This window comes from Atractosteus spatula, unplaced genomic scaffold (genome assembly GCF_055471065.1).
Source record: "Atractosteus spatula isolate fAtrSpa1 unplaced genomic scaffold, fAtrSpa1.hap1 Scaffold_25, whole genome shotgun sequence".
Taxonomy (NCBI): domain Eukaryota; kingdom Metazoa; phylum Chordata; class Actinopteri; order Semionotiformes; family Lepisosteidae; genus Atractosteus; species Atractosteus spatula.
Window position 1 is genome coordinate 237,930 of NW_028296819.1, and position 12,271 is coordinate 250,200.

At 62.6% G+C, this 12,271-nt stretch overlaps 10 non-coding genes across 10 annotated transcripts; all 10 read left to right on the plus strand.

Moving 5' to 3' along the window:
* The first annotated feature begins 245 nt into the window (after positions 1 to 245).
* LOC148808038 (U2 spliceosomal RNA) lies at positions 246 to 436 on the plus strand. Its single transcript, XR_016088471.1, has one exon. It is a non-coding gene; the product is annotated as a U2 spliceosomal RNA (small nuclear RNA).
* Positions 437 to 1,223: 787 nt separating this feature from the next.
* On the plus strand, positions 1,224 to 1,414 carry LOC148808039 (U2 spliceosomal RNA). The gene has a single exon (XR_016088472.1). It is a non-coding gene; the product is annotated as a U2 spliceosomal RNA (small nuclear RNA).
* A 789-nt stretch (positions 1,415 to 2,203) lies between these two features.
* On the plus strand, positions 2,204 to 2,394 carry LOC148808040 (U2 spliceosomal RNA). Its single transcript, XR_016088473.1, has one exon. It is a non-coding gene; the product is annotated as a U2 spliceosomal RNA (small nuclear RNA).
* A 787-nt stretch (positions 2,395 to 3,181) lies between these two features.
* On the plus strand, positions 3,182 to 3,372 carry LOC148808041 (U2 spliceosomal RNA). Its single transcript, XR_016088474.1, has one exon. It is a non-coding gene; the product is annotated as a U2 spliceosomal RNA (small nuclear RNA).
* Positions 3,373 to 4,159: 787 nt separating this feature from the next.
* LOC148808042 (U2 spliceosomal RNA) lies at positions 4,160 to 4,350 on the plus strand. The gene has a single exon (XR_016088475.1). It is a non-coding gene; the product is annotated as a U2 spliceosomal RNA (small nuclear RNA).
* Positions 4,351 to 5,133: 783 nt separating this feature from the next.
* Positions 5,134 to 5,324, plus strand: LOC148808043 (U2 spliceosomal RNA). Its single transcript, XR_016088476.1, has one exon. It is a non-coding gene; the product is annotated as a U2 spliceosomal RNA (small nuclear RNA).
* A 795-nt stretch (positions 5,325 to 6,119) lies between these two features.
* Positions 6,120 to 6,310, plus strand: LOC148808044 (U2 spliceosomal RNA). Its single transcript, XR_016088477.1, has one exon. It is a non-coding gene; the product is annotated as a U2 spliceosomal RNA (small nuclear RNA).
* Positions 6,311 to 7,095: 785 nt separating this feature from the next.
* Positions 7,096 to 7,286, plus strand: LOC148808045 (U2 spliceosomal RNA). The gene has a single exon (XR_016088478.1). It is a non-coding gene; the product is annotated as a U2 spliceosomal RNA (small nuclear RNA).
* A 785-nt stretch (positions 7,287 to 8,071) lies between these two features.
* Positions 8,072 to 8,262, plus strand: LOC148808046 (U2 spliceosomal RNA). Its single transcript, XR_016088479.1, has one exon. It is a non-coding gene; the product is annotated as a U2 spliceosomal RNA (small nuclear RNA).
* A 779-nt stretch (positions 8,263 to 9,041) lies between these two features.
* On the plus strand, positions 9,042 to 9,232 carry LOC148808047 (U2 spliceosomal RNA). The gene has a single exon (XR_016088481.1). It is a non-coding gene; the product is annotated as a U2 spliceosomal RNA (small nuclear RNA).
* Positions 9,233 to 12,271: the final 3,039 nt, after the last annotated feature.

The following is a 12,271-nucleotide window of genomic DNA, read 5'->3' on the forward strand; positions in this document are numbered from 1 at the left end:
AGGAGGCCGGCCGGCTGGCGCCCCCCGCGGCTGCGGTCGTTGTCGGGCCGTTGACAGGAGATCAAAGAGCAGGGCCCCCGCCCGGGACTGGCGGGCAGGCAGGCGAGCAAGCAGGCAGGCAAGAGAGGGGGAGAGCGGAGTCCGGGCGGCCGGCAGCCGCGTGCGGACCGGGCTCCAGAGGCGTCGGCCTGCGCCGCTGCGCGCCAGCCGGACGCCCGCGCGCCCGCCCAAGGCCGGCGTCGGGCATCGCTTCTCGGCCTTTTGGCTAAGATCAAGTGTAGTATCTGTTCTTATCAGTTTAATATCTGATACGTCCCCCATCGGGGGACCACATATTAAACGGATTTTTGGAACAGGGAGCTGGATCAGGAGCTTGCTCCGTCCTCTCCACGCATCGGCCCGGTATTGCAGCGCCTCCGGGAACGGTGCACTACCTTCTCTCAGCGGTGAAAAGACAGACGTAGCTAGCAAGCAAGCGAGGTGGACCGGAGCTCCTTCCTCTCCGGTCTCGTCTCTCGTCCATCTGTGTGTCTCTGTGTCTCTCTCTCTCCCCCTCCCCGTTCCCGTGCTCCCTCCGTGCACTTTCCCGCGCCTCGACTCTCTCGGCAAGCAGGCCGGCCCCCTTTTCGGCTCCCGTGCGTTTTCCCTCCAAAAAACTTAGTTTTTTCCTCCTTTTTCCAGGGAGGCAGGCGTGGCTTGTGTGTGTGTGTGTGTGTGTGTGTGTGTGTGTGTGTGTGTGTGTGTGTGTGTGTCCCCGTCCTTGCAGGCGGGCCCCTTTCGACAGCCGGCCGTTTTCCCTCCAAAAAACTTAGTATATACACCTTTTCTTTCTTTTTTTCGGCAGGCAGGCAGGTGTGTGTGTGTCCCCGTCCCTCCCGAGAGAGCGCTGCCCCTTGCCTCTGCCCGCAGGTGCCGACGGTCCGCTTTCGCTTGCAGCTCACTCGGCACGGCTGCTGCTGGTGGGAGGGGCCTAAGCTAAGGAGGCCGGCCGGCTGGCGCCCCCCGCGGCTGCGGTCGTTGTCGGGCCGTTGACAGGAGATCAAAGAGCAGGGCCCCCGCCCGGGACTGGCGGGCAGGCAGGCGAGCAAGCAGGCAGGCAAGAGAGGGGGAGAGCGGAGTCCGGGCGGCCGGCAGCCGCGTGCGGACCGGGCTCCAGAGGCGTCGGCCTGCGCCGCTGCGCGCCAGCCGGACGCCCGCGCGCCCGCCCAAGGCCGGCGTCGGGCATCGCTTCTCGGCCTTTTGGCTAAGATCAAGTGTAGTATCTGTTCTTATCAGTTTAATATCTGATACGTCCCCCATCGGGGGACCACATATTAAACGGATTTTTGGAACAGGGAGCTGGATCAGGAGCTTGCTCCGTCCTCTCCACGCATCGGCCCGGTATTGCAGCGCCTCCGGGAACGGTGCACTACCTTCTCTCAGCGGTGAAAAGACAGACGTAGCTAGCAAGCAAGCGAGGTGGACCGGAGCTCCTTCCTCTCCGGTCTCGTCTCTCGTCCATCTGTGTGTCTCTGTGTCTCTCTCTCTCCCCCTCCCCGTTCCCGTGCTCCCTCCGTGCACTTTCCCGCGCCTCGACTCTCTCGGCAAGCAGGCCGGCCCCCTTTTCGGCTCCCGTGCGTTTTCCCTCCAAAAAACTTAGTTTTTTCCTCCTTTTTCCAGGGAGGCAGGCGTGGCTTGTGTGTGTGTGTGTGTGTGTGTGTGTGTGTGTGTGTGTGTGTGTGTGTGTGTGTGTCCCCGTCCTTGCAGGCGGGCCCCTTTCGACAGCCGGCCGTTTTCCCTCCAAAAAACTTAGTATATACACCTTTTCTTTCTTTTTTTCGGCAGGCAGGCAGGTGTGTGTGTGTCCCCGTCCCTCCCGAGAGAGCGCTGCCCCTTGCCTCTGCCCGCAGGTGCCGACGGTCCGCTTTCGCTTGCAGCTCACTCGGCACGGCTGCTGCTGGTGGGAGGGGCCTAAGCTAAGGAGGCCGGCCGGCTGGCGCCCCCCGCGGCTGCGGTCGTTGTCGGGCCGTTGACAGGAGATCAAAGAGCAGGGCCCCCGCCCGGGACTGGCGGGCAGGCAGGCGAGCAAGCAGGCAGGCAAGAGAGGGGGAGAGCGGAGTCCGGGCGGCCGGCAGCCGCGTGCGGACCGGGCTCCAGAGGCGTCGGCCTGCGCCGCTGCGCGCCAGCCGGACGCCCGCGCGCCCGCCCAAGGCCGGCGTCGGGCATCGCTTCTCGGCCTTTTGGCTAAGATCAAGTGTAGTATCTGTTCTTATCAGTTTAATATCTGATACGTCCCCCATCGGGGGACCACATATTAAACGGATTTTTGGAACAGGGAGCTGGATCAGGAGCTTGCTCCGTCCTCTCCACGCATCGGCCCGGTATTGCAGCGCCTCCGGGAACGGTGCACTACCTTCTCTCAGCGGTGAAAAGACAGACGTAGCTAGCAAGCAAGCGAGGTGGACCGGAGCTCCTTCCTCTCCGGTCTCGTCTCTCGTCCATCTGTGTGTCTCTGTGTCTCTCTCTCTCCCCCTCCCCGTTCCCGTGCTCCCTCCGTGCACTTTCCCGCGCCTCGACTCTCTCGGCAAGCAGGCCGGCCCCCTTTTCGGCTCCCGTGCGTTTTCCCTCCAAAAAACTTAGTTTTTTCCTCCTTTTTCCAGAGAGGCAGGCGTGGCTTGTGTGTGTGTGTGTGTGTGTGTGTGTGTGTGTGTGTGTGTGTGTGTGTGTGTGTCCCCGTCCTTGCAGGCGGGCCCCTTTCGACAGCCGGCCGTTTTCCCTCCAAAAAACTTAGTATATACACCTTTTCTTTCTTTTTTTCGGCAGGCAGGCAGGTGTGTGTGTGTCCCCGTCCCTCCCGAGAGAGCGCTGCCCCTTGCCTCTGCCCGCAGGTGCCGACGGTCCGCTTTCGCTTGCAGCTCACTCGGCACGGCTGCTGCTGGTGGGAGGGGCCTAAGCTAAGGAGGCCGGCCGGCTGGCGCCCCCCGCGGCTGCGGTCGTTGTCGGGCCGTTGACAGGAGATCAAAGAGCAGGGCCCCCGCCCGGGACTGGCGGGCAGGCAGGCGAGCAAGCAGGCAGGCAAGAGAGGGGGAGAGCGGAGTCCGGGCGGCCGGCAGCCGCGTGCGGACCGGGCTCCAGAGGCGTCGGCCTGCGCCGCTGCGCGCCAGCCGGACGCCCGCGCGCCCGCCCAAGGCCGGCGTCGGGCATCGCTTCTCGGCCTTTTGGCTAAGATCAAGTGTAGTATCTGTTCTTATCAGTTTAATATCTGATACGTCCCCCATCGGGGGACCACATATTAAACGGATTTTTGGAACAGGGAGCTGGATCAGGAGCTTGCTCCGTCCTCTCCACGCATCGGCCCGGTATTGCAGCGCCTCCGGGAACGGTGCACTACCTTCTCTCAGCGGTGAAAAGACAGACGTAGCTAGCAAGCAAGCGAGGTGGACCGGAGCTCCTTCCTCTCCGGTCTCGTCTCTCGTCCATCTGTGTGTCTCTGTGTCTCTCTCTCTCCCCCTCCCCGTTCCCGTGCTCCCTCCGTGCACTTTCCCGCGCCTCGACTCTCTCGGCAAGCAGGCCGGCCCCCTTTTCGGCTCCCGTGCGTTTTCCCTCCAAAAAACTTAGTTTTTTCCTCCTTTTTCCAGGGAGGCAGGCGTGGCTTGTGTGTGTGTGTGTGTGTGTGTGTGTGTGTGTGTGTGTGTGTGTGTGTGTGTGTCCCCGTCCTTGCAGGCGGGCCCCTTTCGACAGCCGGCCGTTTTCCCTCCAAAAAACTTAGTATATACACCTTTTCTTTCTTTTTTTCGGCAGGCAGGCAGGTGTGTGTGTGTCCCCGTCCCTCCCGAGAGAGCGCTGCCCCTTGCCTCTGCCCGCAGGTGCCGACGGTCCGCTTTCGCTTGCAGCTCACTCGGCACGGCTGCTGCTGGTGGGAGGGGCCTAAGCTAAGGAGGCCGGCCGGCTGGCGCCCCCCGCGGCTGCGGTCGTTGTCGGGCCGTTGACAGGAGATCAAAGAGCAGGGCCCCCGCCCGGGACTGGCGGGCAGGCAGGCGAGCAAGCAGGCAGGCAAGAGAGGGGGAGAGCGGAGTCCGGGCGGCCGGCAGCCGCGTGCGGACCGGGCTCCAGAGGCGTCGGCCTGCGCCGCTGCGCGCCAGCCGGACGCCCGCGCGCCCGCCCAAGGCCGGCGTCGGGCATCGCTTCTCGGCCTTTTGGCTAAGATCAAGTGTAGTATCTGTTCTTATCAGTTTAATATCTGATACGTCCCCCATCGGGGGACCACATATTAAACGGATTTTTGGAACAGGGAGCTGGATCAGGAGCTTGCTCCGTCCTCTCCACGCATCGGCCCGGTATTGCAGCGCCTCCGGGAACGGTGCACTACCTTCTCTCAGCGGTGAAAAGACAGACGTAGCTAGCAAGCAAGCGAGGTGGACCGGAGCTCCTTCCTCTCCGGTCTCGTCTCTCGTCCATCTGTGTGTCTCTGTGTCTCTCTCTCTCCCCCTCCCCGTTCCCGTGCTCCCTCCGTGCACTTTCCCGCGCCTCGACTCTCTCGGCAAGCAGGCCGGCCCCCTTTTCGGCTCCCGTGCGTTTTCCCTCCAAAAAACTTAGTTTTTTCCTCCTTTTTCCAGGGAGGCAGGCGTGGCTTGTGTGTGTGTGTGTGTGTGTGTGTGTGTGTGTGTGTGTGTGTGTGTGTGTCCCCGTCCTTGCAGGCGGGCCCCTTTCGACAGCCGGCCGTTTTCCCTCCAAAAAACTTAGTATATACACCTTTTCTTTCTTTTTTTCGGCAGGCAGGCAGGTGTGTGTGTGTCCCCGTCCCTCCCGAGAGAGCGCTGCCCCTTGCCTCTGCCCGCAGGTGCCGACGGTCCGCTTTCGCTTGCAGCTCACTCGGCACGGCTGCTGCTGGTGGGAGGGGCCTAAGCTAAGGAGGCCGGCCGGCTGGCGCCCCCCGCGGCTGCGGTCGTTGTCGGGCCGTTGACAGGAGATCAAAGAGCAGGGCCCCCGCCCGGGACTGGCGGGCAGGCAGGCGAGCAAGCAGGCAGGCAAGAGAGGGGGAGAGCGGAGTCCGGGCGGCCGGCAGCCGCGTGCGGACCGGGCTCCAGAGGCGTCGGCCTGCGCCGCTGCGCGCCAGCCGGACGCCCGCGCGCCCGCCCAAGGCCGGCGTCGGGCATCGCTTCTCGGCCTTTTGGCTAAGATCAAGTGTAGTATCTGTTCTTATCAGTTTAATATCTGATACGTCCCCCATCGGGGGACCACATATTAAACGGATTTTTGGAACAGGGAGCTGGATCAGGAGCTTGCTCCGTCCTCTCCACGCATCGGCCCGGTATTGCAGCGCCTCCGGGAACGGTGCACTACCTTCTCTCAGCGGTGAAAAGACAGACGTAGCTAGCAAGCAAGCGAGGTGGACCGGAGCTCCTTCCTCTCCGGTCTCGTCTCTCGTCCATCTGTGTGTCTCTGTGTCTCTCTCTCTCCCCCTCCCCGTTCCCGTGCTCCCTCCGTGCACTTTCCCGCGCCTCGACTCTCTCGGCAAGCAGGCCGGCCCCCTTTTCGGCTCCCGTGCGTTTTCCCTCCAAAAAACTTAGTTTTTTCCTCCTTTTTCCAGGGAGGCAGGCGTGGCTTGTGTGTGTGTGTGTGTGTGTGTGTGTGTGTGTGTGTGTGTGTGTGTGTGTGTGTGTGTGTGTCCCCGTCCTTGCAGGCGGGCCCCTTTCGACAGCCGGCCGTTTTCCCTCCAAAAAACTTAGTATATACACCTTTTCTTTCTTTTTTTCGGCAGGCAGGCAGGTGTGTGTGTGTCCCCGTCCCTCCCGAGAGAGCGCTGCCCCTTGCCTCTGCCCGCAGGTGCCGACGGTCCGCTTTCGCTTGCAGCTCACTCGGCACGGCTGCTGCTGGTGGGAGGGGCCTAAGCTAAGGAGGCCGGCCGGCTGGCGCCCCCCGCGGCTGCGGTCGTTGTCGGGCCGTTGACAGGAGATCAAAGAGCAGGGCCCCCGCCCGGGACTGGCGGGCAGGCAGGCGAGCAAGCAGGCAGGCAAGAGAGGGGGAGAGCGGAGTCCGGGCGGCCGGCAGCCGCGTGCGGACCGGGCTCCAGAGGCGTCGGCCTGCGCCGCTGCGCGCCAGCCGGACGCCCGCGCGCCCGCCCAAGGCCGGCGTCGGGCATCGCTTCTCGGCCTTTTGGCTAAGATCAAGTGTAGTATCTGTTCTTATCAGTTTAATATCTGATACGTCCCCCATCGGGGGACCACATATTAAACGGATTTTTGGAACAGGGAGCTGGATCAGGAGCTTGCTCCGTCCTCTCCACGCATCGGCCCGGTATTGCAGCGCCTCCGGGAACGGTGCACTACCTTCTCTCAGCGGTGAAAAGACAGACGTAGCTAGCAAGCAAGCGAGGTGGACCGGAGCTCCTTCCTCTCCGGTCTCGTCTCTCGTCCATCTGTGTGTCTCTGTGTCTCTCTCTCTCCCCCTCCCCGTTCCCGTGCTCCCTCCGTGCACTTTCCCGCGCCTCGACTCTCTCGGCAAGCAGGCCGGCCCCCTTTTCGGCTCCCGTGCGTTTTCCCTCCAAAAAACTTAGTTTTTTCCTCCTTTTTCCAGGGAGGCAGGCGTGGCTTGTGTGTGTGTGTGTGTGTGTGTGTGTGTGTGTGTGTGTGTGTGTGTGTGTGTCCCCGTCCTTGCAGGCGGGCCCCTTTCGACAGCCGGCCGTTTTCCCTCCAAAAAACTTAGTATATACACCTTTTCTTTCTTTTTTTCGGCAGGCAGGCAGGTGTGTGTGTGTCCCCGTCCCTCCCGAGAGAGCGCTGCCCCTTGCCTCTGCCCGCAGGTGCCGACGGTCCGCTTTCGCTTGCAGCTCACTCGGCACGGCTGCTGCTGGTGGGAGGGGCCTAAGCTAAGGAGGCCGGCCGGCTGGCGCCCCCCGCGGCTGCGGTCGTTGTCGGGCCGTTGACAGGAGATCAAAGAGCAGGGCCCCCGCCCGGGACTGGCGGGCAGGCAGGCGAGCAAGCAGGCAGGCAAGAGAGGGGGAGAGCGGAGTCCGGGCGGCCGGCAGCCGCGTGCGGACCGGGCTCCAGAGGCGTCGGCCTGCGCCGCTGCGCGCCAGCCGGACGCCCGCGCGCCCGCCCAAGGCCGGCGTCGGGCATCGCTTCTCGGCCTTTTGGCTAAGATCAAGTGTAGTATCTGTTCTTATCAGTTTAATATCTGATACGTCCCCCATCGGGGGACCACATATTAAACGGATTTTTGGAACAGGGAGCTGGATCAGGAGCTTGCTCCGTCCTCTCCACGCATCGGCCCGGTATTGCAGCGCCTCCGGGAACGGTGCACTACCTTCTCTCAGCGGTGAAAAGACAGACGTAGCTAGCAAGCAAGCGAGGTGGACCGGAGCTCCTTCCTCTCCGGTCTCGTCTCTCGTCCATCTGTGTGTCTCTGTGTCTCTCTCTCTCCCCCTCCCCGTTCCCGTGCTCCCTCCGTGCACTTTCCCGCGCCTCGACTCTCTCGGCAAGCAGGCCGGCCCCCTTTTCGGCTCCCGTGCGTTTTCCCTCCAAAAAACTTAGTTTTTTCCTCCTTTTTCCAGGGAGGCAGGCGTGGCTTGTGTGTGTGTGTGTGTGTGTGTGTGTGTGTGTGTGTGTGTGTGTGTGTGTGTCCCCGTCCTTGCAGGCGGGCCCCTTTCGACAGCCGGCCGTTTTCCCTCCAAAAAACTTAGTATATACACCTTTTCTTTCTTTTTTTCGGCAGGCAGGCAGGTGTGTGTGTGTCCCCGTCCCTCCCGAGAGAGCGCTGCCCCTTGCCTCTGCCCGCAGGTGCCGACGGTCCGCTTTCGCTTGCAGCTCACTCGGCACGGCTGCTGCTGGTGGGAGGGGCCTAAGCTAAGGAGGCCGGCCGGCTGGCGCCCCCCGCGGCTGCGGTCGTTGTCGGGCCGTTGACAGGAGATCAAAGAGCAGGGCCCCCGCCCGGGACTGGCGGGCAGGCAGGCGAGCAAGCAGGCAGGCAAGAGAGGGGGAGAGCGGAGTCCGGGCGGCCGGCAGCCGCGTGCGGACCGGGCTCCAGAGGCGTCGGCCTGCGCCGCTGCGCGCCAGCCGGACGCCCGCGCGCCCGCCCAAGGCCGGCGTCGGGCATCGCTTCTCGGCCTTTTGGCTAAGATCAAGTGTAGTATCTGTTCTTATCAGTTTAATATCTGATACGTCCCCCATCGGGGGACCACATATTAAACGGATTTTTGGAACAGGGAGCTGGATCAGGAGCTTGCTCCGTCCTCTCCACGCATCGGCCCGGTATTGCAGCGCCTCCGGGAACGGTGCACTACCTTCTCTCAGCGGTGAAAAGACAGACGTAGCTAGCAAGCAAGCGAGGTGGACCGGAGCTCCTTCCTCTCCGGTCTCGTCTCTCGTCCATCTGTGTGTCTCTGTGTCTCTCTCTCTCCCCCTCCCCGTTCCCGTGCTCCCTCCGTGCACTTTCCCGCGCCTCGACTCTCTCGGCAAGCAGGCCGGCCCCCTTTTCGGCTCCCGTGCGTTTTCCCTCCAAAAAACTTAGTTTTTTCCTCCTTTTTCCAGGGAGGCAGGCGTGGCTTGTGTGTGTGTGTGTGTGTGTGTGTGTGTGTGTGTGTGTGTGTGTGTCCCCGTCCTTGCAGGCGGGCCCCTTTCGACAGCCGGCCGTTTTCCCTCCAAAAAACTTAGTATATACACCTTTTCTTTCTTTTTTTCGGCAGGCAGGCAGGTGTGTGTGTGTCCCCGTCCCTCCCGAGAGAGCGCTGCCCCTTGCCTCTGCCCGCAGGTGCCGACGGTCCGCTTTCGCTTGCAGCTCACTCGGCACGGCTGCTGCTTGTGGGAGGGGCCTAAGCTAAGGAGGCCGGCCGGCTGGCGCCCCCCGCGGCTGCGGTCGTTGTCGGGCCGTTGACAGGAGATCAAAGAGCAGGGCCCCCGCCCGGGACTGGCGGGCAGGCAGGCGAGCAAGCAGGCAGGCAAGAGAGGGGGAGAGCGGAGTCCGGGCGGCCGGCAGCCGCGTGCGGACCGGGCTCCAGAGGCGTCGGCCTGCGCCGCTGCGCGCCAGCCGGACGCCCGCGCGCCCGCCCAAGGCCGGCGTCGGGCATCGCTTCTCGGCCTTTTGGCTAAGATCAAGTGTAGTATCTGTTCTTATCAGTTTAATATCTGATACGTCCCCCATCGGGGGACCACATATTAAACGGATTTTTGGAACAGGGAGCTGGATCAGGAGCTTGCTCCGTCCTCTCCACGCATCGGCCCGGTATTGCAGCGCCTCCGGGAACGGTGCACTACCTTCTCTCAGCGGTGAAAAGACAGACGTAGCTAGCAAGCAAGCGAGGTGGACCGGAGCTCCTTCCTCTCCGGTCTCGTCTCTCGTCCATCTGTGTGTCTCTGTGTCTCTCTCTCTCCCCCTCCCCGTTCCCGTGCTCCCTCCGTGCACTTTCCCGCGCCTCGACTCTCTCGGCAAGCAGGCCGGCCCCCTTTTCGGCTCCCGTGCGTTTTCCCTCCAAAAAACTTAGTTTTTTCCTCCTTTTTCCAGGGAGGCAGGCGTGGCTTGTGTGTGTGTGTGTGTGTGTGTGTGTGTGTGTGTGTGTGTGTGTGTGTGTGTGTGTGTGTGTGTCCCCGTCCTTGCAGGCGGGCCCCTTTCGACAGCCGGCCGTTTTCCCTCCAAAAAACTTAGTATATACACCTTTTCTTTCTTTTTTTCGGCAGGCAGGCAGGTGTGTGTGTGTCCCCGTCCCTCCCGAGAGAGCGCTGCCCCTTGCCTCTGCCCGCAGGTGCCGACGGTCCGCTTTCGCTTGCAGCTCACTCGGCACGGCTGCTGCTGGTGGGAGGGGCCTAAGCTAAGGAGGCCGGCCGGCTGGCGCCCCCCGCGGCTGCGGTCGTTGTCGGGCCGTTGACAGGAGATCAAAGAGCAGGGCCCCCGCCCGGGACTGGCGGGCAGGCAGGCGAGCAAGCAGGCAGGCAAGAGAGGGGGAGAGCGGAGTCCGGGCGGCCGGCAGCCGCGTGCGGACCGGGCTCCAGAGGCGTCGGCCTGCGCCGCTGCGCGCCAGCCGGACGCCCGCGCGCCCGCCCAAGGCCGGCGTCGGGCATCGCTTCTCGGCCTTTTGGCCAAGGTCGGAGGTCGAGGGAGGGACGAGATCGGAGGACAACACCTTTCTACTGAGGACGCCGTTGGATTGTTTCATTTGGACCCCGGACTGTTTTCTTGGATTTGCGTTTGGATTTTGGACTTTTGGATTTGCGTTTCACTTGGGACTTTTGGTGCGTGGGCTGCTTGGCAGCCGAAAGGCTGCTTTTCGTCATGGCTGCGGATCCCGGGGAGGCGACGAAGGACGGGCTGAACCCCAGCGTACGATGGACCATCCGCTTTCATTGGAAGGCGGAGACGGAGCCTCCGGGACGTGAGCTTTTTGAAGACGAAGTGCTGTTCGGGATACTGGGATGTAAGGCGAGCGATCTTTTATGTCTGCAGGGGAACCGGGCACAGAAATTTATGGATGCCACCTTCACCAGTGCTACACTGCACAAGGAGGCGGCGGAGAGATGTGCACGAGCGAAGGCGGACGGGAAGCTGCGTGAGTATGAGTGCGGGGGCCTGCGAGGCGACAATAAAAGGTGGGTGGTCGTCCACATGTTCGAGCCTTTTTTGACTGACCAGGATGTGACGACCTTTTTGCGTCGGTACGTGGAGGTGCTTCAGGGCCCATATGTCATCAGTGACACCCGTACTGTCTGGACTGGGAAGCGCCGCTATCAGGTCGAGCTACGGCAGGATCTAAGGTCGCCGGACGGCTTCGCCCACCCACCGGGCAACTTTTTCATCGGGCCAGGTAGGGGGTATTTGTATTATTGGAACCAGCCGGATTTTTGCAGGAAGTGTCGTGGCTTTGGACATCGCGAGGGGTCGTGCACTGTCGGAGAGTGTGGGAAGTGCCACCGCACTGGCCACTCCACACGGGCATGCCCAGTAAAGGAGTGCTCCCTGTGTGGGAACACGGGGCATTTGTTCCGGCAGTGCAGCCAGAGGGGCAAGGACCTGGAGAAGGAGATCCGAGACTGGGTACAGCGGCCAGAGGAGACCGACGGGGAGGAGGAAGACCGACCGGAGGGCGGCAAGGCCCACAGGAAAGGGGGTAAGCACCGGGAGGAAAGGCAGGAGGAGGATGGAGGGCAGGAAGGAGGACAAGGAGAACTCGCAGGAGAAGAAGAGGCACGACCGGGAACTTCACGGGAGGTGAGGAACCCTAGCTGGGCAGATGTGGTGAGGGGGACGCGCCCCCTAGTGGCGGCAGAAACACCTGCAGCGTCGGGGCCGGTGGGAGAGGAGGGGGGGGCACCAGCTCTTACCCCCCTAGGAAAGAAACTGCAGAAACGGTCCCGAGCTGGGAGGCGGCAGAAGGAGACCCAGGAGAAGAAGAAGAGGACGGATGAAGGAGGAGACGACGGAGAACACCGGGAGGAGGTGACAGGCCCGGAACAGATGGTGGAAGAGACGCCCCAGTCAGCCTCGAGTGACTCCGAGTCTGATGACACCGCGGACTCTCTGCCTCCCGGACAGGGGTCCGGTCCGGCAATCTGCCACACCTTCTCGGTGGCGCAGGCTGCGACAGACGAGGGCAGCCCGATAGTGGACTGCCAGGCCGGCATGCTTACCCCCGAACAGGGTTTTCAATGCAGCCCCCTGGGGGGGGTCGCCTTTATGGAGACCTCGGACAGTGACACCTCTGCGAGTACAGCAGGGGCGGCGAGCTCACCCGAGCCCGGCCAGGGAGAGGAGATGGAGAGTGACAGCCCCCCCTTAGAGCCACCATGACCCTCGTGGTGGCAACAGCCAATGTGAGGGGTTTGAGGCAAAAGGACAAGCGGACGGCGGTGTTTTCATACCTGTCTCAGAAGAATCTGGATCTGTGTTTCCTCCAAGAAGTACATCTCAAGGACCTCGACGACGTGAGGGCCCTCCAGAAGGCGTGGAGGAGGGGTCCTTCGTGGTGGAGCGTCGGAGGGGTGAACTCTGCCGGTGTGGGTATCCTGTGTGGCTCGCCAAGCTTCGCCGTCCAGATGGTCAGCTCAGTGATCCCCGGACGTCTGCTGGTGGTGGATGGCGCCTTGAAGGGGACGAAGATCAGACTAATCGGTGTGTACGCCCCAGCAGACAGACGCCAGCAGGGCTCCTTTTTGAGAGATCTGGAGCCCTTGCTATACACCAACAGGGAGCTGATCATGGGCGGCGACTTCAATGTCGACTTAGGAGACTCGCACGGCGAGGGAGTTCACCTGCTGAGGTCCTTGATCACAGATTTCAGATTGCGAGACGGGTTTGATAACGTTGC